The 23,065-nt window shown below is 35.6% G+C and overlaps 1 long non-coding RNA gene and 1 pseudogene across 1 annotated transcript; both read left to right on the forward strand.

The window, feature by feature from the left end:
• Nucleotides 1-19,964: 19,964 nt before the first annotated feature.
• On the forward strand, nt 19,965-20,233 carry LOC120203041. The gene is made up of 2 exons (XR_005523780.1): nt 19,965-20,086; nt 20,184-20,233. It is a non-coding gene; the product is annotated as an uncharacterized LOC120203041 (long non-coding RNA).
• A 1,392-nt stretch (nt 20,234-21,625) lies between these two features.
• On the forward strand, nt 21,626-22,388 carry LOC120203042 (annotated as a pseudogene).
• Nucleotides 22,389-23,065: the final 677 nt, after the last annotated feature.

The following is a 23,065-nucleotide window of genomic DNA, read 5'->3' on the forward strand; positions in this document are numbered from 1 at the left end:
TCCTGGTCAAAATTCCAAAGCAGCTTCTCAGTCTTGTGTTGGATCGCAAGCTCCACGGGTTTCACTCAGTACTAGCGCTGGTGGCTCTGCCCTTGGATCATCAATAACTTCATGTCGACGATGGGAAAGAGGGGACCTTCTCAGGCGTTTGGCTACATTTAAGCCTATTAATTGGTTGGGGAAACCTAAGGTACGCAATTGATCCAGCTGCTGAATCTCCTTGGTAGAAATTTAGCCCTGTGGAATTTGCATGTTGTCTGACATGGCCCTCTCCCCTCTATATGTATTGATCTTTGATATTCATCAGAGTTGGGTAGTCTCCCTATCACAAAGGACAGCATGGATACGCTTTGTCATATAATCTTCTAAGTTTCTCCTTGGTGGTAAAATGCTTGTGTATTCATTGAGTCCAGCGCGTAAATGGTTAGCCTAAAAATCATTTTCAAATGTGTGATTAGCTACTGTAAAATCATTGGCTTGTGCTCATTTACGCGCTGGACAAACTGCTGAGCTTAAGCTGATCTTAAGACAAACTGCTCATTTTCAAATTAATTTTAGGTTGCCAGATAATTGGCTTGTGATCAGAGAGGTTGGATAAATATAGATGTTGATAAAATTGAATGCGAAACTTGTGGGGCATGCCTGCATTTTGAATCCTCTCCATCCTGGACTGCTTCTGAAGGTTAGCTACTGTAATTCGACTATTTCCTTTTCTTTACTTGCAGCTTCCGGGGGATATATAATCATTGTAGTAAGATAATCACAAATATCAGACTTTTCTACGTAATGATGCTTTGGGAAATGCTTAATTATATATAAAAAAAAATAGACGAGCAACATTGTAATGGACATATAAATGAAAGAGTTCGTTTCCTGCACAATTATTTTCTATTAATTGTGCTTATAGGAAACTTTAGTTCTTTGCCTGTCTAATGAATATGAGATAAAAATAAATTACAAGAAACCTTTGTGTTTTCTTTTCTGTATATGTTTCTAAGTGATTGGATTCTAAATACTTTCTTTTGCTCATTCATTTTTATTACATCAGTGAGGGAATTGATGAAGTGAACCATTTGTGTTTGTTTGATTTCTACGAAGTATTGCATTAGCTTTTACTTATAATGGTATGGCAGTAGCTGCAACAGTTGTTTTGGTTTAAGTAACTGAACTGTTTTGGGTGGTTTGGCTGTCTGAACTTGAAGTTAATGTTATTGATGATGTTTCTTCTCCTTGTGTATGTTTTTTTTTTTGGGGGGGGGGGGTCTTGCAGTACATTTCTAAAGGTACAATATGTTTTGGTCTCTCTTCTTTTCCTTCTCTCTAATAGTATTGATTTATCTCTCTCTCTCGTTTGAAGTTGAGGATGCTGGTGAGGCCTTTTCCAAGCAGCAGGATGTTGGTCACAAAGTTGCTTGTCCTTGGACAGGAAACAGCTGTCCAGAAAGTTTGGTCCAATTCCCTCCAACACCCCAGTCTGCACTAATTGCGGGATACAAGGATAGATGCGATGGACTTATGCAGTTTAAGTCTCTTCCTGTAATTGCTGCATCCGCAATGGAGCATATGCGAGCTTCGTGGGGTCCACAGGTTGATCGCCTTCTATCCCTGTTGCAGAATTGCATGGCGGAGTTCGAATCCAGATCAGAGAGTTTACCATAACTTGATATTACTCGATATGGTGCATTTTGTCTGTACTCTCATGTAAGATATTTTAATGTGTTTTATCTGCTGGTAATTGACACTGTTTCTGTGTCCTCATATGCTTTACCATGTAACAGTCTCAAAAGCTCATAAGTTTGTGCGGATGGGAGCCAAGATGGCTTCTAAATGTTCAAGACTGTGAAGAACATTACGGCTAGAAATGGGTGTTCATTTGGTGCTAACAGAGCTCAAGTCCCTCTTTCACAGGATCCTGGACCAAGCAAAAATGCTCTTTCTTCTTCAGCCAAGGACTTTTGTAAAGCTTTCATTTAGGTCCCTCAACTTTTAAAACTTGCAATACAGTCTCATAAAATTTAGCCCGTTTGCAATATGGTCCCTGATGTTACACTGTCGTTATTACGATTGCAATATGATCACTAAACTTTTCAAGCATTTGCATTTAAGTCCCCCAACTTTTAAAATTTGTAACACAATCCTCAATTTCATTCTAAACCCTAAATTCCTTTTCGATCTTGAATTTCTTTTTTCGCTTCTCTCTTCTCATATCCAGCATAATTGTTCAGTCGGAGATGCATGAGAAATTCTAATCTAACTTTGAATTATGTAGAGGTGTTGACTTGAATAAGGATCCATTGAGAGAAGACTCGACCAAGGGACTATCGGGACCATCAATGATTCAAGGTGTAATGTTAGATACAAGTCATCTCAGGTGAAACATAGATGTTCGATGAAATGATTATGAGAAAAAAATGGGGTTAGAAATGCAGAGTTGACAAATACTACTAAGATGAACTAAGTATCATTGTTGAAAGTCACCAACAAAGCTGTAATTATTTTGTATAAATGACATATAATAATTTCTTCGTTTAATCCTTGTGGTTAAAGATTTTCCAACAGATGATCAAATATAATGAAATCCCAAACAGCTCATTCACCTATCAGTCTCTTTCGCTCACATGCACTCTCATTTGGTTTTTGTTCTTCAATTTTCCGTTATATAAATTGTAAACCCAAGCAGTGTTATGTCTTTCAACTTTTTATTTACAAAGAAAAAATAGAGGAAGAATTGTTGGAACGCAACACCGATTGCGTTTATTTCTTAGTCTCTCATTTCACTTGCAAGAAGGTATTTATTTTCTCTTTTGGGCTATCCGGAAGTAAGCTTTTCCTTTTTCCCACTTTCCCATTTTCAGCTCGCATTGTGTGTTTTTTGTTGAAATTTTTATGTTTCTGGAACTGCATGTCAATGATATGGATATTCAATGTTAGTTTTGAACCAAAACCATCTAATTTTCTTTCTTTCTTCTTAATCAAAACTTTTAGTACTCCTTATGAAAGATATTCAGTCCATCTGAATAAAAGTGAAACAGGGTCATAGGCTAATTTTTTTTATCTTCTTGTTTGGTTTTTCTTTAAATCAAGGAATTGGTTGTGAGTATCGACATAGTGAAATTGCCAGGCTCAATTCGAGATACTGCTGGTACTAGTTTACTGGGAATTGTATTGATCCAACCTGTGGTTTTCGGCGTCCTATGAGCTTGTATTCTTTTTAATAAGTTCATGTTGATTATGGGACTGATATATCGTGAACGAATTGGATTTTTTTACATGTTTTGGAAATTTTACAGTTGAATTGTATTGAATTATAGCTTTAGAAGACAATTTTGCATACATACAACTTGAAAGACATCATGACAGTGTAGTATATTTGGAGCAGCTACTTGACCATGTCATGATGCCTTTCGAGTTGCGAAAGAGACTAAGAGGTGAATGCGCTGTTTGAGATTTCATTATATTTGATCATCTATTGAAAAATCTTTAACCAAAAGGACTAAACAAAGAAATTATTATATGTTATTTATACAAAATAATTCCAGCTTTGTTGGTGATTTTCAACAATGATACTCAGTTCATCTTAGTAGTATTTGTCAACTCTGCATTTCTAACAAAACTTAGTTACGCTGGAAATTAGAAGAGAGAAGCGAAAAAAGAAATTCGAGATCGAAAGAAATTTGGAGTTTAGAATGAAATTGAGGACTGTGTTGCAAGTTTTAAAAGTTGGGGGACCTAAATGCAAGTGTCTGAAAAGTTCAGTGACCATATTGTAAACGTACTAACAGTAGTGTAACGTGGGGGACCATAATGCAAATGGACTAAATGTTAGGGATTATATTGCAAGTTTTAAAAGTTAGGTGACCAAAATGAAAACTTTAGAAAAGTTCAGTGACCATTACTATACTTTACCCAAAAAGAAATTATTGGTCGTGGAGTCTAGATCTTCATTCAGGTTACCCTTGTTAGACTGTAGCTTATGTGATGCTACTGTCAGGATATTGGATTTTTTAACTGTTCCTCGACCTGCTCGTGTTGCTCCTAACAACATTGATATCCCTGATACAAGCAAGAAAATGGGATTAACACGTGGACTAAGTGCAGCCAGTGGAATTAGTGGTTGGGGTGCTGCTGATGATCCAGAGAAAGAACCGACTGAAGACCGTGATGAAGTAGGAACAACTGATGAGAGAAAATTGGTGCCAAAAACAAATGTTGATTTGAATCTTACCAGGGCCAACCCAATACATATGCCAGATGGGCGACGGCCCAGGGCTACATGTAGGGGCATGGACATCAGTTTTATGCTGGTGGCGCATTATATTTTGATTACAGGTGCTAGTGCCTCAAATAGACCCCTTGACAGACCACCAAATTTTGAAAGTTTGTAGCTTGAAACAATCATGTCAGCAACCTGAAGATGCCCTTTCGCAAGGCATGGAGAAACTCCAGGAAAGTGTGTCTGCAACTTTAGCATCTGGTCAAATGGGTCAAGCTACTTACCTTCCTCAAGTGGCTATAGCAATGGAGAAGTTAGAAGGTCCCATCAACTTTGTGAACCAGGGTAATGATAAAATCATCCTGCGGTCTCATGGGTTTAATTCAAGAACTTAAATCTATTTTAGTTTTTTCTTCTCGCATTTGCTCTTATCATCATTGTTATTATACATGTAACTAACACTACGTGCGTTTGACAATACTAAGATATGTGTACGGAAGTATGAATGTACAATCCTCTGAATATAATCTTGAAAATGTGTATATACATACATTTATATATATATATATATATATAAGTTATACATTTGAGTCATATATTGCAGTTGAAAATTCTATGTAAATTTTGTGGAAGTGTTCTATCTATACCATGAACATGGCCAATGAATAATTGTCAAAAGTTGCCATGTAATGTTACATTCATAGTTAATAAAACTTCACCTCGTATTAATTCGTTGGCTCTTAAAATGCTTCCGATCTGAAAAACACAATATTGTCAAAAGTTGCCATGTAATGTTACATTCATAGTTAATAAAACTTCACCTAGCATTTTTACAAAGTCTTGATTATCGTAAAATAATAGAGGTTTTTTCTTCAAAAAATGCATGAAGGCATTGTTTTAGGTGATATTTGTAGCCTTGTAGGTTTTGATTTGTATTGGTATTGATATTGTTTGACTATAATTTCTATTACATTTTTGTTTTAAAAAATTATTATGTTTTGTCTATTATACGGTACAAATATAGGGGGCATAAAATTATTATCTCGCACAGGACATCAAAACTCATTGGACCGGCCTTGAATCTTACAATGGCTGGGGGTCTGTCTTTCACTATGTTGGGTAGAGCCACAACATCCAGAAATATGAATGGCGCAGACATGGGTCAGGATCTAATAATTGGGCAACCATCAGGTAGCGAGGTTGGTGATCGAGCTGCTTCTTATGAATCACGGGGTCCCAGTCCTCGCAAGCGAAGCTTGGAAATAGGTGCCAGTTCATATGATAGGCCACAGTTACGCCCACAACAGGCTGATAGAATTGAAGAAACTGTCATTGACCGTGATGGTGACAAATTCGATGATTGCAGACAATATTCTGCCGAGCCTTCAAAACGTGCTCGTGATTCAGATGTTTTTGATACTTTCTGCTCACCATATCCAAGAGACTCTGATGCAAGCCCAAGCCATTCAGTGGATTTTGAAACTTATGGGGATGGTAGCAATAGAGCTGCTCTGTTTAAGCAAGGAAGTGACCAGATTACTGAAATCCCGTCAGCCAGAGATTCAATTCGTGCTTCCTCTGTCGTTGCAATGGATACTTTGTGTCACAGTGCTGATGGTGACTCTATGGAAAGTGTTGAAAATTATCATGGAGATGTTGATGATCATTTTCCCTCTCCTAGTACTTATGGCCACCTTGACATGAATGAAACGTCAGAGTTGAATTATAGTAATCAAGCTCAGCAGAGTATTTGTTTCCAACCAGCCGCTGAAGAAGTTCCTGGTGAAATGGGCATCAGTAGTACAAATGATGGTGAGGAAATTTTCAATGCCGAAACTGTGACAGCACAGGCTAGAGATGGGTTTAGTTTTGGTATTAGTGGGGGGAGTGTTGGTATGTGTGCCAGCCATGAAGCTGAAATCCATGGAGCAGATGTCTCTGTGCATAGAACAGATTGTGTAGTTGGTGATGTAGAACCCAGAATGGAAGATGCCGAAAATCAGGGTCAAACCGGTGAATCTGCTCCAGATCCTGGGTTGATGGATGAGGTCATTCCTGGTGAAATAAGTACGGAGGATCCTCATGGTTCCTTGGGAAGGGATGATAGTGGTTCAAAAGTTGATGGTTCTGCCAAGGCAGAGTCTGTTGAAAGTGGTGAAAAGATGAGCCAAAGCTGCAAACTAGTCCCAGATAACAGTGCTCTCCTTATCTTTCCTGCAATGCTAATATGTACTCTGGTAATGGAACACTCAAGAAAGAGACAAAAGATGCTGGAAAATCTTCTTCAATAAACAATTGTCCAGAGCCAGAGTCAGATTATGCTACTGCAAATGGAATAGGTAAAATCTGTGCATTAACTGGTATACAAGAGCCATAAAACTTGCATGGATCTACTTCTAAGGCTCTTTGTTGCTGAGGTATGATGTAATTTTTCTTCAGATTAAATTAGGTTTCAGTGGTAACCCCTGTAGTTTGGTTCGCAATTTCTTTCACTCTGCTGCTGAAGCAGTAAGAATGAGCTATTCTCAGGACGGTAACAATTTGTCTTCTGCGCTGGAATTGATTAAATTTTCTGGATCATGTACTTATTTCTATTGGTTGCTAGATCTATATTCAACATTTAGCACTGCACACTATGTGCATGGAAATGTGCGCCAATTCAGTTCTAATTTGTGATTTGTAACTATTCTAACTATTAGAGTTTATTTTAAAATTAGTGATAGAGATAAAATCTTATCTCTTGATAATAGAAGATAAGGTTTGTATATTTAAATAACTCCCAGTAATAGTTAAATTCTTGTACTCCAAAGTCTTTAAATAGACTTTGTATTTTATCTACAATATATAGAAAAACACTCACTTTTCTCGTGAGTTTTCACATGGTATCAGTCTAGGGATCGATCTGATCGATTTTTCTTATGAATCTTTTGGCGCTAACTCATCGGCAGATTGCCTTCAAACTGTCGATAATTTACCATAGCTCTCTGGCGTAGAAGTCATCTACCATCGTTTTGTTGGCCATAATTACCTTCCGTGGTCCTAATCAGTCAAGATTTTCCTTACTGGACGGGGGAAATTTGGCTATATCTTCAAGGAGATTCCGAAACCTTTTTTAACAGACCCATTTTTTGAGAAGTGGGTACGTGAGAATGGTCGGGTGATGTCTTGTTTGGTTAACACCATGTCTCCTGAGATTCGTTCCGATTTTCTTCTCTACGAAACTGCTGCGGATATATGGGAAGTTGTTTGGGAGACGTATTCTAATACATACAACACCTCTGAGTTGTTCAATATTGAGAGTAAGGCATCGAATTTAAAGCAGGATGACTTGCGTGTTACTGAACTTTTTCATACTTTGTTTGGTTGATAAGATGCTTATTAGCCATATATTCTATCATATTTTCCTAATATTTGAATAATTAAAATTGCTTAAATCATAGATTTTGATTATATTTCGTATTTTATGGATTAGGTTGAAGATTTGGATTAAACAAGTTCAAAATCTAATGATTAGCATGATCTTCATAAAATCCCAAATTAAAGAGGAAAAATCGGAATTCAAGAAGTTGGCAAGATCAAAAGAGGTTTTCGCATAAGGCGTAGCCATGGCTTATTCATCCTGAGCTATCGTAGAAGAATTCAGCAGTTAAGGCATGAGCAGGGCTTATTCATTCATACAATCCTAAATTAGGGTTACAAATTTATAAGGGAAAAGAAGTTTAATGACGGTTGAAAGACTCTATTGAATTATTCTTATCTTTAGAAAATGATGAGGATATTCAAAAAACTCGATTTTGGTGGGATTGACTTTGGGGAAACTTTCTTATCAAGAAGAGGGCAATCCTTATAAAAGGGGAGCTAGTGTTTTCATAGTTAAAAGTTTTTTTTCTAGGATTATTTACAGACTTCATTTTTATTTTCTTTTGGCGTTCTTTCAATTATGAGTAGCTAAATACTTTGGTTCGAACTGAAGGATAATTGAAGTTTTGGTTCTTCAAGAATTGTGAGATCTAAATAATTTTCATTGTTTTATTTCTTCACTATTTATATATCTTTTATATTGATTAAAATTATTGTCTTGATTGATTGTTGCAAAGGGCCCGTTGTTCAATTATCAGGTTGATAAATTGCCATTTAGAACTTTAAATCTGTGATTGTTTAAACATTCTAATATTAGTGGTAAAGTAACATAGTTGATTTTTGATTATGTTATAGAGGTATATAATCTAGTCTAATTGAATCGAGTTTGTGTATTTGTTGGCTAGAATTGGTGGTCTCTCTAGTAGTTAATGTTGTTGGTGGATTAAATCTTAAGCGCTTGTCTAGGGTTGTTCATTAACAAGGGAAATAATCAAAGAGTTTCTCTTGATTATCAATAAACTAAGGAGAGATAGGTTGTTAGAGTTTATTAATAACCATAACCAATTTAATAAAAAAAATATCTATGATCAATTCTCTAAATCAATTATGAGATTATACCTTTAGTTGGATATTTTCTTGGTATTAATTTCTCTAAATTTTTGGTTGATTAGAATTGCTTTTTCTTTTGATTTTTCTCAATTTCAAAACCCTTTTTCTTTGCTTTAATTTTCATTAAAATAAGTTTACCCAATCCCTATGGATTTGTCCTTGCTTATAGCTACTACAATTTATATTTCTAAAAGCAAGTATTATTATTTGTTGGATTCGACACCCACCAAAATTTTGGCGTCGTTGCCAGGGATTGGTGTCATTTAGACATACTTTGATGCCCAGTTCTTCTCGTACATGTGAACTCCAATACGATTTTGAGATCGAGAAGACCGCTCGCAAGTTAAGAAAAGAAATTAAATTAATCAACAGACAAGTTTCTTCTTCTTTATCCCCTGAATAGGAATCTGCACTCAACTTGGTTGATTCATCCAGAGATTCTGAAATAGAAAGAACAATGGCCAACGAAGAAAGAACTTTAAGAGAATTGGCTGCACCAAATGTGAATCAACAACCGCTTTACATTGGCTACCAATCTTTGGAGATAGCTTTTGAACTAAAATTTGGTTTGATTCATTTGTTTCCTACTTTTCATGGACTTGAGAATGAAGATCCTCATAAGCATTTGAAGGAATTCCACATGTTATGTTCAAGTACGAGACCGCAAGGAGTGACTGAAGAGCATATCAAACTGCGTGTTTTTCTGTTCTCACTAACCGACAAAGCTAAAGATTGGCTCTTCTATTTACCCTCTGGTTCTGTGACTACTTGGGTAGATATGGTGAGGTTGTTTCTTGATAAATTTTCCCTACTTTAAGAGCCTCTGGCATTCGAAGGGAGATATGTGGAATAAAACAAAAGGATACTGAGACTCTTCATGAGTATTGGGAAAGATTCAAACAATTGTGTGCAAGTTGCCCTCAACATGGAATTTCTGAGCAACTTCTTATTCAATATTTCTATGAAGGACTACTACCCATGGAGAGGAAGATGATGGATGCAGCTAGTGTAGGTGCAATAGTGAATAAGACTCATTGTGATACTAGGGAATTGATCTCCATCATGGCCGCCAATTCACAACAATTTGGTTTTAGGCAAGACACATCTTCAAGAAGGGTGAATGAGGTAGGTTCATCTTCCATTGAACATCAATTATCGCATATCACCTCCCTTGTTCAATAAATAGTTGTAGGAAACATACAACAAGTGAAAGCTTGTGGGATATGTGTTGCAATTGGTCATCCAACTTACATGTGCCCTACACTTCAAGATGATTCTCATGAGTACGCCAATGTAGTTGGAAGTTTTCCAGACCCACCACAAAGGAAGTATGAACCTTACTTAAATACCTATAATCCAAGATGGAGGGATCATCCTAACCTTAGCTATTGACCAAGACCATTGCGATTCCAGTGTTTTCCACCTGAGAAGTCTTCTTCAAAGCCAAGTATGTCTCCAGAAGAAATTATCAAACCAATTGCAACAAATACACAACAATTTCAACAAGAGAAAAGAACAAGCATACAAAATTTGGAGAATCAAATGAGTCAATTGGCATCTTCCGTGAGTCGGTTAGAATCCCAAGGTAAGCTACCTTCACAAACCATTGTTAATCCAAAGAAAAATGATAGTGCAATCACATTGAGAAGTGGGAAGGAGTTGAAGGGACCTAGTCCATTGGCACATAGGAGAACCTTAGAGGAATAAACTGAAAAGGAAGTTATTGCTCCCCAGACTAAAAAAGACCAACTTAAAGGACTCGAAAATGAACAACCGAAGGTATTAGTAACAAATTCTCCTTTTCTCGCTAGATTCGCTAAGTCCAAGAAAGAAGCTGAAGAGAAAGAAATTCTTGAGACATTTCGCAAGATCAAGGTAAATATTCCTTTACTTGATACAATTAAACAAGTACCTCGATATGATAAATTGATTAAAGAATTGTGCACCAACAAGAGAAAGCTCAAGGGTAATGGAAAGATAAGTAAGGGGGAGAACGTTTTAGCTGTCCTCTAGAAAAAACTACCCCCCAAGTGCAATGACCCATGTATGTTTACTATCTCTTGTAAACTCGATAATGTTAGGATTGAGAGAGCAATGCTAGAATTAGGAGCCTCAATAAATGTCATGCCTCTTTCTATTTACTCATCTCTGATTGTTGGTCCTTTGAAAGAGACATGAGTGATTATTCAACTTGTTGATAGATCTAATGTATATCATGAGGGAGTTTTAGAGGATGTTTTGGTGCAAGTTAATGAATTGGTTTTTCCCACAGATTTTTATGTGCTTGATATGCAAGAAGAAGATTCTTCTAAATCAACATTAATTTTGTTAGGAAGGCCATTTTTGAAAACATCTAGGACAAAAATTGATGTAAATGATGGTACACTTATCATAGAATTTGATGGTGAAATTATTAAATTCAATATTTGTGATGCCATGAGATATCCTAATGATGTGTCCTTTTTTTCATGGATGATATTTACTCTCTAGTGCAGGAAACTTTTGATTTAAATGATGATGACAAGTTGAAAGTTGCACTTAACATAAATTTCACTTCTGAAGGATTGCAGGGAATCATGAAAAAGTTTGTGTTGGATCTTGATTTGCAAGATGCAATCCAAGAACTAGAATCACTCAAACCCCTGAGGTATAATGTATCTTATATTGAGTTACCTGTTTCTCATACTAAACTTCTTCATTCTCTTATGCGGGCACCAAAATTGGAAATGAAGCCTTTGCCAAATGATCTGAAGTATGCATATTTAGGAGAAGAGAAAACTCTTCCGGTGATAATTTCCAAGCATATTTAGGAGAAGAGGAAACTCTTCCGGTGATAATTTCCAACAAACTTTCTCGGTTAGAAGAAGAAAAGTTGATTCAAATGCTTAAAGAGTATAAGGAAGCTATTGGTTGGAATATAGCTGACATTAAGGGATTGAGCCCTTCCACATGCATGCATAAGATATTGTTGGAGGAAGATTCTAAGCCCTTTAGAGAAGCTCAGTGTCGATTGAACCCGCCTATGATGGAAGTTGTAAAGAAAGAGATCTTGAAACTCCTCGATGCCGGTATGATTTATCCAATTTCAGATAGTAAATAGGTAAGTCTGATCCAAGTAGTTCTAAAGAAAGCAAGTATAATTGTGGTTAAAAATCCTGATGGTGAGTTGGTGCCCACTCGAATTCAAAACGGGTAGCGGGTTTGTATAGATTATAGAAAACTAAATGCATCAAATAGGAAAGATCAATTTCCTCTTCCATTTATTGATCAAATGCTTGAACATTTAGCGGCTCGTACTCACTATTTTTGTCTTGATGGTTATTCAGGTTTTCATCAAATTCCAGTTGCACTTGAAAACCAAGAGAAAACCACATTCACATGCCTGTTTGGTACTTTTTCATTTCGACGAATGTCGTTTGGGATTTCAACGCCCCTATCATATTCCAAAGGTGTATGGTTAGTATATTTTCATATTATGTGGAGAAGATCATAGAGATATTTATGGATGATTTCATATTCCATGGTGATTCTTTTGATACATGTTTAGCTAACCTAGAAAAAGTTCTAAAAATATGCATAAAAACAAACCTTATTTTGAACTATAAAAAATGACACTTTATAGTTGATAAGGCTATGATAGATGTAATTAAATCTTTACCTTACCCCACCAGTGTACGATAAATTCATTCTTTTCTTAGACATGCAGGATTCTATCGACTTTTTATCAAGGATTTTTCCAAGATCACTTAACCTCTATTCTAGTTACTGCAAAAAGATGTGGCATTCTAATTTTATGAGCCATGCAAAAAGGCATTTGATGAGCTAAAGAATATGTTGACTTCGATACCAACCATTCAGCCCCCAGACTGGAGTCTCCAATTTGAGATCATGTACGATGCAAGCAATCATGCAGTTGGTGCCATTCTTGGGCAAAGAGTTGGAAGAGCTTCTCATGTCATTTATTATTCTTCAAGGATGCTTGATAGTGCCCATAGCAACTATTCAACAACATAAAAAGAACTTTTAGCTGTTGTTTTTGCTTTAGAGAAATTCCGTCCATACTTACTTGGCACTAAAGTAATTGTCTATTATGATCATACAACTCTCAAATATTTTCTCTCAAAGAATGAGGAAAAACCTAGACTCATTCGGTGGATACTCTTGTTGCAAGAGTTCAACCTGAAGATGTGTGACAAAAAAGGTGCAGAAAACTTGGTTGCTGACCATCTTAGTAGGCTAATCAAAAGTGAAGAGTCACCACCACTACGAGATGATTTCCTAGATAAGTATATCTTTTCAGTTCAAAGACAACCCCCTGGTATGCAGACATTGTTAATATCTAGTTACTAGAAAATTACCAGATGGCTTGTCTAGAGCTCAAAAGGATGAGTTTTATTTTTTTGGGTGCATGCAAGACAAAATCAAAGTGAATCTTGGTTGTTGGTTAGCTTCACTATTTGCTAGTGTCCTCAAAACCAAACGTCCCTTGATTTTAGGTTCATTAATCATCCACTTAGCAGATCATAAAAAAATGATTGATCTTCAGAATAATGATCTTCATGTTGCTTGTAAGATGTTGCCCTTGGACTTATCTTGTTTAGAGGTGATAGGTTTAGTTGGATACAAAGAGGGTATTGTTCTACCACGACCACAACGCAAACTACATAGCGCCAATGATGATAATGAGGTCGACATTTCTACCGACTTGCCATCTATATCCACCACATCATCCCAATGACAATTTAGCGATCAACTTGCAAGACTCGAATACCAAGTTACCCGAATAGAAAGAAACATGAAATCCTTCTTTGCCTACATGGGATTCACACCATCTTCACCCCCAGCTCGTGACAAATATCATGGTTGATGCTCAACATTTTCAGGGGAGTTTTATACTCTTATTCTTTTATGGTTTTTGAGCATATAGTTTTGATACATTGAGTACAATGTATGAATTAAGTGTGGGGGAGAGTGTTTAATATATGGTTTTACTTTGAACATAATTTTGCTTCAATTTTTGAAAAACAAGTATGCTTTAGTTCTTGTTTGTGATTTTGCTCTCAAAATTCCAGATTTGTTCGATGTTTGTCCTTACATGATTTGGATTGTTGTGAATTATAGAATTAAGTTAAAGCATAATAGGGGATTAGCATGAGTAGTTGAATTCTTATTTGCTACACACTGGTTGATTACTCTTGATGACTGATTGAATGAAAAATGTGTGGGATTTGATATATGTTTACCCTTTATGCGAGTTTTTGGGCTAATGAGCACTCATTTTACAACATGCTCCATTTCTTGATTGAGTGATTGCCATACATAGTTGTTTTTTTATAGAACTTGTTTTGTTATACATGTCGAAAAACACATTTTAGAATTGGATGCATCAAGAATGATAAGGGCATTTAGGTGAAACCATTTTAGCTTTCGTAAAGAGCCTACCCTAATTTTTATCCTTAGAAAGCCAATTTTGAGCCTGATCATTTTTGTTCAAAATCAACTAATGGTACAAGCAAATATCAAATCTTTTTTGTTAATTTCCCATCTTTTGAACCTTGAATTGGAGGATTGTATGAGCTTCTTCACATGAAAAATTCAAATTATCTTGAGAAGATCAAAAGTTGTTGAAATAAAGTAATTTGAGTTGCAATCTCTTTTATGTGAAAAAAAGAAGAAAAATTGTGCAGAGGAAATGAAGAAAGAGAGATTGTGCAATAAAAAAATGTTATGTGGCTTGAAGAGAACATCTGAGATTGAGTTCCATGTGGATAAGTTTGTATGATTCATTCGATAAAACAACTCAAATTCATTTCCTACCAAACCTCACCTAAGCCTTATTACACCATGTTTAAGACCTTGAGGTTTTTATACATTCAATTCATTGATTAGTGGTGGGGATGTGATATGTTAGTAAGCTTATGGTAAAAATCTTTCAATGTTTTGGCTTGAGAGTTTATTGACACCCTAAACACTTCGAGCGTATTGAGTGAATCCAATGTGAGGGTATTAGATCCCACTGCATTTTGATTCCAAAAAGATTGATGGAGTAATTATTCATGTGTGTTGGTTTATGAGAATTTCTTCTACGAATTGCTCTTTCCTTACTTGTGTCTAATTTGAGTCTTTAAGGAATGACAATTTTGATTGTGGAAGGATGAGCAAAGGAAAAAGAAAGATTGATGTCAAGAAGGGTTATGAATTTGAACTAATGTATTCTTGAGGACAAACGTTAGTTTAAGTGTGGGGGAATTCGATAATATGCATATTATCCATATATTCTATGATATTTTCCTCATACGTGAATAACTAAAATTGCTTAAATCATATATTTTGATTATATTTCGTATTTTGTTGATTAGGTTAAAGATTTGGATTAAACAAGTTTAAAATCTAATGGTTAGCATGATCTTCACAAAATTCCAAATTAAAGAGGAAAATCGGAATTCAAGAAGTTGGCAAGATCAGAAGAGGTTTTCGTATAAGGCGTAGGCACGACTTATTCATCCTGAGCTATCACAGAAAAAGTCTGCAGTTAAGGCGTGGGAACGACTTATTCATCTGTACAACCCTAAATTAGGGTTATAAATTTACAAGGGAAAATGAGTTTACTGAAAGCTAAAAGAATCTATTGGAATATTCTTATGTTTAGAGAAGGATGAGGATATTCAAAAAACCCCGATTTTTGTGGGATTGACTTTGGGGAAACTTCCTTATCTAGAAGAGGACAATCCTTATAAAAGGGAAGCTAGGGTTTTCATAGTTAGAAGTTTTTCTCTAGGATTATTTACAGACTTCATCTTTATTTTCTTTTGGGTGTTCTTTCTATTATGAGTAGCTAAATACTTTTGTTCCAGTTAAAGGATAATTGAAGTTTTGGTTCTTCAAGAATTGTGAGATCTAAATAATTTTCATTGTTCTTTTATTTCTTCACTATTTATATATCTTCCATAATTATTAAGAATTATTATCTTGATTGATTGATGCAAAGGGCCCGTTGTTCAATTATCAGGTTGATAAATTGTCATTTAGAACTTTAAATCCGTAATTGTTTGAACAATCTAATATTAGTGATAAAGTAACATAGTTGATTTTTGATTATGTTATGGAGGTATATAATCTAGTCTAATTGAATCGAGTTTGTGTATTTGTTGGCTAGAATTGGTGGTCTCTCTAGTAGTTAATGTTGTTGGTAGATTAAATCTTAAGAGCTTGTCTAGGGTTGTTCATTAACAAGGGAAATAATCAAAGAGCTTCTCTTGATTATCAAGAACTAAGGAGAGATAGGTTGTTAGAGCTTGTTAATAACCATAACCAATTTAGTAAAAATAGAAGATTTTATCATTGTATCTATGATCAATTCTCTGAATCAATTATGAAATTACACCTTTAGTTGGATATTTGCTTGGTATTAATTTCTCTAAATTTTTGGTTGATTAGAATTGCTTTTTCTTTTGATTTTTCTCAATTTTAAAACCCCTTTTCTTTGCTTTAATTTTCATTAAAATAAGTCTACCCAATCTCTGTGGATTTGACCTAGCTTATCGCTACTACAATTTATATTTCTAAAAGCAAGTATTATTATTTGTTAGATTCGACACCCACCACTGGTATGTGGTAGCAGCTTGATCTGTATGCGTTCCATGATTGGGAAACTCCCAAGGATGCAACCTTGTATAAACATAACGGTTTTTCAATTTCTTAATGGGTTGAGATTGTGAAAGCATAATTCCTTGGAACTAAACCTGCTCTTTCCCTTCGGGAAGTCTTTGCGGAAGTAAAAAAAAAGTAGGAGACCTTTCCTGCTGTCTTAGGTTCCTATCACTGAGAATTATGCCTTGGTTACTAAGTCTTCTTCTTCATCTCAGACTAAGAAAGGTCGACTTGTTTATGATTTTTGTAAGAAAGTTGGACATTTAAAGGATCAGTGCTGGAATCTTTATGGTAAACTTGGAGAATGGAAGCATTCTCCCCCGAGAACACCTCGCGGATCCCACTCCAAGATTGTCAACCCTGTGAGCAATGTGTTTTCTCATACAAGAACATATTGATGTCCTCCAAAAGATGTTTAGTAGCATGGGAAACTCTCATAAGGCCAATGTGGTTCTGACAGAAGTAGAAGATACATAACATGGTTTTTTTCCTACAACTCTTTTAGCAAATCAAGATGATACAACATGGATTATTGACTCAGAGGCCTCTGACCATATGACTGGTAACAAAACATTGTTTTTTACGTTTGTACCCTCTTATTCAAAGCAGTCTATTAAAACTGCCGATGGGTTGTTATCTCCTATTAAAGATTCTGGTTCCGTTATTCTTAATAATGATATTATTCTTAGGGATATCATTTTCTTACCCAATCGTACTTGTAATTTGTTGTTTGTGAGTAAACTCTCTAAGGATTTGATATGTTGCTCACGATTTACTGATACTGGTTGTATTTTGCAGGTATTGAATTTGAAGAAGACCATTGGCAATGCTAGACTATGCAATGGGCTCTATCTTCAGCTCCTTCTAGTCTTGTTTCTCCTTTAGACCAACATGATCAAATAATGTTATGACACTTCAGGCTTGGCCACCCTAATTTTTCTTATCCTGCTAAACTTCTTCCTCATTTATTTATCAATTAAAAATCGTAGTTATTTAAATGTCATGTTTGTCCACTTACTAAGCAAACAAAATCTTCTTATCTCCCATCTCCTTATAAAACATCACACCCATTTGTTTTAATCCAAAGTGAGATTTGGGAGCACTCTAGAGTGAAGAATATTAGTGGGTGTAGATGGTTTGTTTCCTTCATTGATGATCATAGCAGAACAATGTGAATTTATCTAATGAATGATAAATCTGAAACTATGTCTATTTTTGAACGGTTCTATACTATGGTTGAAACTCAATTTCAGGGTCACATTAAAATATTTCAATCTGATGATGGGGGAGAGTTCTTTGCTAGTGCTTTGGGTGAGTTCCTTAAGAAAAAGGCATTGTTCATATTAGCTCATGTATGGATACACCACAACAGAACGAAATCGCAAACTGGAAAAATAGATATTTATTGGAGGTAACTCGATCATTGTTATTTTCTGGGAATATGCCAAAATATTTTTGGGGACATGCCTTATTAATTGCCACTTATCTAATCAATCGTATGCGTAGTAAGGTTCTAAGTTTCGAACACCTAGAGATGTTTTCTTGGATTGTTTTCTTCTATTTTACCTCTTTGAATATTTGTTGTACTGTTTTTGTTAAAAATTTGGATCATTCTAAGTCTAAATTGGATCCTAGGGCTCTAAAGTTTGTTTTTGTGAGTTATTCTTCACTTCGAAAGGGCTACAAGTGTTACTACCCTCCTACTAAGAAACTTTTTGTTTCCATGGATGTTACGTTTTTTGAACATGATCCTTATTTTTTTGAGGCTCCAATTCATGGGGACTTGGATGGAATTTTTCTTGGTTTGTTGAATATGGAAGATTTAAGTCCAGTTGCATTAGAAGATGATGGTGGTAAGGAAACTTCTCTTGGTTTGTCAAATATGTTAATTAGCTTACCCTATTCCCATATGTAATGGGGTAAAGGGAGGTAGGATAATAGGTTGTCCCCAACGCCAGGTTGAGAGCAGCTTCCGTGGAAGATCTCCATTATGAATTACCCTCAGTGGGACTCGATCCCACGACCACAAGGTTAAGAGCCTTGCACTCTACCAACTGAGCTAGATAGGCAACTCGGTTTGTCAAATATGTAAGATTTACCTATTACAAAAAGAAATGGAAATAGACAGTGCAGTAAATATCCCATTCAAAAATCTGCTGCTTATGGTAACTTAATACCTTCATTTAGAGCTTTTATAGCCTGTATTGATAAAGAGAAAATTTTGACAACCATTGAAGCTGCCATGAAAGATCCTATGTGGAAGAGAGTTGTTGAGGAGGAAATTCGAGCACTTGAGAATAATGGCACTTGGATCGTTACTGATTTACCTCATGACAAGAAATTTGTTGGTTGTAAGTGGGTCTTTTCGATTAAGTATAATTACGATGGTAGCATAGAGAGGTATAAAGATAAACATTTAGCTAAGGGTTTTACACACTCTTATGGTATTGACTAGAAGAAATAGGGGCTGCTATATATAAGAATCAGTTCCAAAGGTTGGTGGGAAAACTTATTTACTTATCCCTAACTAGACACGATATATTTTTCCTGTGAATGTGATCAGTCAGTTTATGACCAATCTGAGAGAATGACATCTAGAAGCTACTAATCGAGTTCTAAGGCACCTAGAAGGTACACCAAGACACGGGTTGTTCTTCAAGAAAAATGGAGATAGAACTGAAAATATTCATAGTTTCTAGTTGGGCTAGTGAGGCTACTGAAAGAAGATCGACAAGTGGATACTGCTCCTATGTACGGGGCAACTTAGTTATTTGGAGAAGTAAGAAATAAAATGTCGTTTCTAGGAGTATCGAGGCAAAGTATAGAGCCTTATCATTTGGAATCTATAAAGGCATATGGTTGTTACAACTACTAAATGAGTAGTACATAGAGCGTGAAGGAAACTTAGAACTCTTCAGTAAAAATCAATCGACTATTCAAATTGTGAAAAATCATGTCCATCATGATCGTACTAAGCATGTGGAGATTGATGGATACTTTATTGCAAAAAAAAGTGAATGGTGGGATAGTAAACTTGATTTATGTCTCTACATAGGAACAACTAGCAGATGCACTCACTAAAGCTCTATCCAAACAAGTTTTCGAGCAGTTTCTATCCAAGATGGGTTTATACAATGTATATACTCTAGCCTGAGGGGAGTGTGAGTTGTTACTATTGTAAATATTAGAGTTTATTTAAAATTATTGCTAGAGATAAAATCTTCTCTCTTGACAACAGAAGATAAGGTTTGTGTATTTAAATAACTCCTAGTAATAGTTAAACTCTTGTACTCCAAGTCTTTAAATAGACTCTGTATTTTATCTACATATAGAAAAACACTCACTATTCTCGTGAGTTTCCATATAATTGATGTTATAGTTTTCTGTTTATCATATTCAACTTTTTGTTTGTATTGAAGTTCATGTTTGAAGGTGTTTTCATTGAATGTGGTTCTCCGTTTCCATTTTCCTTTTTTTATTCTCTACCGGATGCCTTATGAAGACTACTAGTTTTTTTAGGCCCACCAAAAGGAGAAATCAATGAAGCAGTAGAATTTGATCCAATTATTCATCACAACCAATTCTGCCCTGGGTGAATGGAACACTTGCTGCTGTTGGCTGTAGTAGCAGTAGTGCTGATGTTGTTGCACTTTGTGGATGGCAGCTGACCTTGGATGCGTTGGATGCCCTACGGTCACATGTGCAAATCCTGTGCAGACAGTACAATCTGAGTCAGCAGCATCGTTGTATAAGGTTTGTTGTCTTGATACTGAAATATGGTGGATATGGGTCCTTAGGCTACTACAGTTACCTTTTCATTTCCTAAGCTATTGCCAATTTTCTTGTGCAGGATGACCACCAAACTCCTGGTAAAAGGCTCCATCGACGGCGTCCTATGAACAAAAATCACAGGCAGTAACATGAGGTGCAAATACACCTGCAATAGCTAGTAAGTATGTCACTTATGTAAAATGATTGTTTGTAGCTTCTAATCATGCATCATTCTTCATGTAATCCTAGTTTTTAATTGAATTTGGATCATATATATAGGATATATATATATATATATTGTGTGTGTGTGTTTTTTTTTTTCTTTCTTTTTCTTCAATGTGAAAAGTAGTTGAAAGTAATTATATTTATTCTGGTCCAAATCTACATCGTATGTTATGTATAAAAAGATCAACATAATTGATCATAGGTCGACTAAACTAGAATAAGGTTCTGTTTCAAAGGGGAGTGATTATATGTGCTAGCTTTTATGCAATTAATTGTTGATTACACAGCTATTACAAACATTTCTTTTTGGCAGGAACTAAAAGTTCTTTACGTACGTTTGACTGTTTTAAGAAGGTTGACACCAAAATGGAAGGAGAATCTTGACTATAAACGTAATGCTCTTGTGAGAATTATGGCATAATCGAATTTCTAAATCATGTGAAGTATTCTTGACTTTCTATATAATAATTAAATGAAATAGGTGGTTTGGAGCTGAAGTTTTGAAAGTCTAAAAGCTGAACATAGGTTATTGATATGGCCAAACCCGAAAGATTACAAGAAAATACAAGGAAAAACACTCAAAGAGACAACCATATTTATATAATATGAGCATTATGCATTTAGTGCCCCAGAGTTAAATATAGCAACAAAGTCAACCTTCTTACTGCATAGATAATCTATATTTCTGTCTCCAAGCTGATTCTTCTCAGCATTATGAATATTTGTTATTATTAGTCCCGACTCAATAGTGATGTGACAGTGAACGTTGCTGTTAAGAACAAAGCCTTTTTTCTTAAGATTCTTCTACTCATGTTTTGGGTTGTTTCATAAATAATGTAAACCTAGTAGTCTCAACCTTCTTAAATAAGATTTATATGTACTTTAAATAATTATTTGGTATGGTACCTGAAGTTTACACCAAGTTTTTAACACTGTATGTTAAGTTGGTATTTGATCAATCTTAGTATGGGCATATAGTATCATATTCTAATTCATCATATATGATTCCCTCTCCCCTTCTGATCTATATAAATACGTTCGAACTCGCATGTCAACCTACTCGAGTTTTATATATGAGTCTGTGATGATAGTGATGGCAATAGGATGGGATGGTTCACGGTCTACTCTGAATCCACTTAGCTCATCTAAAGGAAATGTAGTTCATCCAATCATAACTCAATTCAAAATCCACGTGTCATTTTCATATATCATACAAATAAAGACCAATATGATTGGTTTTCAGACAAGAAGCCTATATGTCTCCGCCATGTCTGCAACAACAATCCAATCTTTGCTATGAATTTCTTCACAGAGACTCCCATTTTCTCCCACAAATTCCCAAGAACCAAACACCCATCTGGCATCAAAACACCAAGCCTCCTCCAAAAACACCCACTTTACTCATCAGCTAACCACAATCTCTCCCTTCAAATCAAGGAGAAAATCGTGTGCCTCGAAATCATGGGCATTGACTCAGGTAAGGCACTCTCTCTCAACCCATCTCTTCACACCACCTCCCTTCATTCCCTCAATCCAATGGATTTCACCAAAAGGACTACCCTATAATCTCTGGTATGTGCCCCAAATCTTGACCTCCAATATCAAAACTGAACTTAACCCAGTTTCAGTTTTCAGTTTCCTCTCCCAAGACCTTAATGTCCCAGAAAACAACTACAGGAAGATCATAAACAAGTGCTCCTCACTTCTAGTGTAAATAAACCAACTGAAACCAGCTTTGTTCTATCTTCAAAGGCTTGGGTTTAAAGATTTAAAAGCTTTGGCTTATCAAGACCCTGTTTTGCTAGTTTCCAATATGGAACATACCTTGAAACCCAAACTGAAGTTCCTGGAATGTGTAGAGTTTTCAAGCAATGAAGCTAAAAGCATGGTGTTGAGGTGCCCAGGGTTGTTCCCTTTCAGCATAGAAAACAACTACAAGTCGAAATTTGACTACTTTAGAGATGATATGAATGGGGATTTGGAGGAGTTGAAAGAGTTTCCTCAATTCTTTGCTTTTAGTTTGGAGAAGAGGATAAAACCAAGGCACATTAAGTCATGAAAATGTTGAAGTATTTAGAATGATATTAGAAATCAGATATGTTTTGTATGACAGCTGTAATGTTGTGTATTGACTGTATTTTAGTCTATTTTAAGTGTTGCTTTTAAACTTAACAGTTGTAATTTTCTTTTTAAACATTTTTTGCTTTGTAATCATGTTTAAAACTGACTTTATTAGAATGGCTGAGAGTGTAATATGATGTCTCCCCATCTTTGTTCAATCTTGCTTTGTTTGCATTCCCTTGTCTTTTTTTTCTTTTTCTCTTTTTTGCTCTTCCTAACATTTTTTTGCTTTGAAGCTTGTTTTCTTAGTTTAACGTTAACAGTGGCATCAGGGCTGTTTTCTTAAGGGTTGTAAGGTTCCATTGCTGTAAGTGAGTGATTTAAACACTTTGTGAGTTTGAGAGTTTTTTTAGAGTTTTTCAGAAATGACTTCTTCAAATGCTTTTTCAACCCATGTTCCTATTTTTACAGGAAGTCATGATGTTTGGGCAGTTAAGATGAAAATCTATTTTAGATCTCTTGACTTGTGGAGAGTTGTAGAAACTAATGAAGATCCACCAGAACGGAGACCAAATCTCACTCTTGCTCAACTTACAACTAACTCATGATGAAGAAATGTTAAAGAAGGATAGAGCACTAATGTGTATTCACTCCGGGTCGGCAGCCCATATTTTT

Source organism: Hibiscus syriacus, unplaced genomic scaffold, assembly GCF_006381635.1.
Source record: "Hibiscus syriacus cultivar Baekdansim isolate YM2019G1 unplaced genomic scaffold, ASM638163v2 tig00009019_pilon, whole genome shotgun sequence".
In the NCBI taxonomy this organism is placed as follows: Eukaryota; Viridiplantae; Streptophyta; class Magnoliopsida; order Malvales; family Malvaceae; genus Hibiscus; species Hibiscus syriacus.